The sequence below is a fragment of the Sinocyclocheilus grahami genome, unplaced genomic scaffold, assembly GCF_001515645.1.
Source record: "Sinocyclocheilus grahami isolate Dianchi unplaced genomic scaffold, SAMN03320097.WGS_v1.1 scaffold1486.1, whole genome shotgun sequence".
Lineage (NCBI taxonomy): Eukaryota > Metazoa > Chordata > Actinopteri > Cypriniformes > Cyprinidae > Sinocyclocheilus > Sinocyclocheilus grahami.
In genome coordinates this window covers 138278-141232 of record NW_015506665.1, presented here as the reverse complement: position 1 = coordinate 141232, position 2955 = coordinate 138278, and the positions used below count along the sequence as shown (strand labels likewise).

Here is a 2955-nt window from a genome sequence, read left to right as displayed (position 1 = left end):
GTACGGTTTCTGGGCGCTTGGTCAGCGCTACCCAGCCCGTCTTGCTGGCTTCTGCGAACCATCAGCCTCAGCTATGCGATTCAGTTCGCCCGGCGCCCGCCCAAGTTCAGCGGTATCCACTTCACTACAGCGAAGGCGGCCGATGCCCCTGTTCTACGGGCAGAGATCGCAGTCCAACTGGCGAAGGATGCAATAGAGCCGTTCCCTGCAGCTGATATGAGGTCGGGGTTTTACAGCCCTTACTTCTTTGTACCCAAAATAGGCGGTGGGTTACGGCCAATCTTGGACCTGCGAGTTTTGAACCGGGCCCTTCATCGGCTAGCGTTCAAGATGTTGACGCAGGAACGCATCTTCGGGTGCGTCCGTCCCCGAGATTGGTTTGCAGCGATTGACCTGAAGGACGCGTACTTTCATGTGTCGATCCTTCCATGCCACAGACCATTTCTGTGGTTTGCGTTCGAAGGACGGGTATATCAGTACAAGGTCCTGCCCTTCGGGCTGTCCCTGTCTCCCCGTGTCTTTACGAAGGTCGCGGAGGCAGCTCTTGTTCCCCTCAGAGAGCAGGGTGTTCGCGTTCTCAACTATCTAGACGATTGGCTTATATTAGCACAGTCTCAGGATCAGTTGTGCGAGCACAGGGACCTGGCACTTCGGCACCTCAGCCTGTTGGGCCTTCGAGTCAACTGGGAAAAGAGCAATCTTTCCCCGACGCAGAGGAACTCTTTTCTCGGTATGGAGTTGGATTCGGTCGAACAGACAGCACGCCTCACAGAGGAACGTGCGCGGTCGGTGCTTGCCTGCCTGAATACGTTCAAGGGCAGGACAGCGGTCCCACTGATACTTTTTCAGAGGCTCCTGGGGCATATGGCGGCCGCAGTGGCACTTACACCGCTCGGCCTGTTACATATGAGACCGCTCCAGCACTGGCTTTATGGCCGAGTCCCGAGGTGGGCGTGGAAGCGCGGGTCCAAGTTACACTGGCCTGTCGCCAAACCTTCACCCCGTGGTCAGATCTTGCGTTCCTCCGGGCAGGGGTACCCACAGAGCAGATCTCCAGGCATGCTGTGGTCTACACGGATGCCTCCACCACCGGGTGGGGTGCCACGTACAACGGGCATGCAGTCTCAGGGGTTTGGACGGCCCCGCAGCTGCATTGGCACATCAATTGCCTAGAGTTGTTAGCAGTGCGCCTGGCCTTGAACCGTCTCAAAGGGCGCTTACGAGGCAAGCACGTACTGGTCCGAACGGACGCCGACGGTACCCAAATTCTCGACAAAAGAGAAGTTTCCTTTATCTCTGGGTCCCAGGAGGGCACGGAGAGTTGCGGACGGACTAATGCCGGACCTCACTCATCCTCCTCCTTCGCCAGGTTTCTGGGCGCTTGGTCAGCACTACCCAGCCCGTCTCGCTGGCTTCTGCGAACCATCAGCCTCGGCTATGCGATTCAGTTCGCCCGGCGCCCGCCCAAGTTCAGCGGTATCCACTTCACTACAGCGAAGGCGGCCGATGCCCCTGTTCTACGGGCAGAGATCGCAGTCCAACTGGCGAAGGATGCAATAGAGCCGTTCCCTGCAGCTGATATGAGGTCGGGGTTTTACAGCCCTTACTTCTTTGTACCCAAAATAGGCGGTGGGTTACGGCCAATCTTGGACCTGCGAGTTTTGAACCGGGCCCTTCATCGGCTAGCGTTCAAGATGTTGACGCAGAAACGCATCTTCGGGTGCGTCCGTCCCCGAGATTGGTTTGCAGCGATTGACCTGAAGGACGCGTACTTTCATGTGTCGATCCTTCCATGCCACAGACCATTTCTGTGGTTTGCGTTCGAAGGACGGGTATATCAGTACAAGGTCCTGCCCTTCGGGCTGTCCCTGTCTCCCCGTGTCTTTACGAAGGTCGCGGAGGCAGCTCTTGTTCCCCTCAGAGAGCAGGGTGTTCGCGTTCTCAACTATCTAGACGATTGGCTTATATTAGCACAGTCTCAGGATCAGTTGTGCGAGCACAGGGACCTGGCACTTCGGCACCTCAGCCTGTTGGGCCTTCGAGTCAACTGGGAAAAGAGCAATCTTTCCCCGACGCAGAGGAACTCTTTTCTCGGTATGGAGTTGGATTCGGTCGAACAGACAGCACGCCTCACAGAGGAACGTGCGCGGTCGGTGCTTGCCTGCCTGAATACGTTCAAGGGCAGGACAGCGGTCCCACTGATACTTTTTCAGAGGCTCCGGTCCAGCTGATTTGGAGACGTTTCGGAGCCGCTCAGGTAGACCTGTTTGCTTCTCCAGAAACCTCTCACTGCCAGTTGTTTTACTCCCTGACCGAGGGAACACTCGGCACAGACGCACTAGCACACAGCTGGCCGCAGGGCCTACGCAAGTATGCATTTCCCCCAGTGAGCCTTCTCGCACAGACACTGTGCAAAATCCGGAAGGATGAGGAGACAGCCCCTCCTTGGCCAATTCCTCTGAGGAAGGACCTACTGACTCAGAGACAGGGCACCATTTGGCACCTGCGTCCAGACCTTTGTAAACTCCATGTCTGGTCCCTGGACGGGACGCGGAGGTTCTAGGTGACCTACCCCAGGAGGTAGTGAACACTATCACTTCGGCAAGAGCACCGTCTACGAGACACGCTTACGCCTTGAAGTGGAACCTGTTCGTCGAGTGGTGTTCTTCTCGCCGAGAAGACCCCCGGAGATACCCTATTGTGGTTGTGCTTTCCTTTCTGCAGCAAGGGCTGGAGCGAAGGCTGTCTCCCTCCACCCTCAAAGTCCAGGTTGCTGCTATTGCTGCGTACCATGACCCGGTGAATGGGAAGTCCATAGGTAAGCATGACCTCATCATCAGGTTCCTTAGACGGGCCAGGAGGTTGAAATCTACCCGGCCCCCCTCTATACCCTCTTGGGACCTGTCTCTAGTGCTAAAATCACTACAGCAGGGCCCATTCGAGCCTTTGCATTTA

The 2955-nt window shown here is 56.6% G+C and overlaps 1 long non-coding RNA gene across 1 annotated transcript in view; it reads right to left on the bottom strand.

Annotated features, from left to right (window-relative positions):
* LOC107570639 (uncharacterized) overlaps positions 1 to 2955 on the bottom strand; it is an 18322-nt gene that overhangs the window by 3898 nt on the left and 11469 nt on the right. The window lies entirely within an intron of this gene.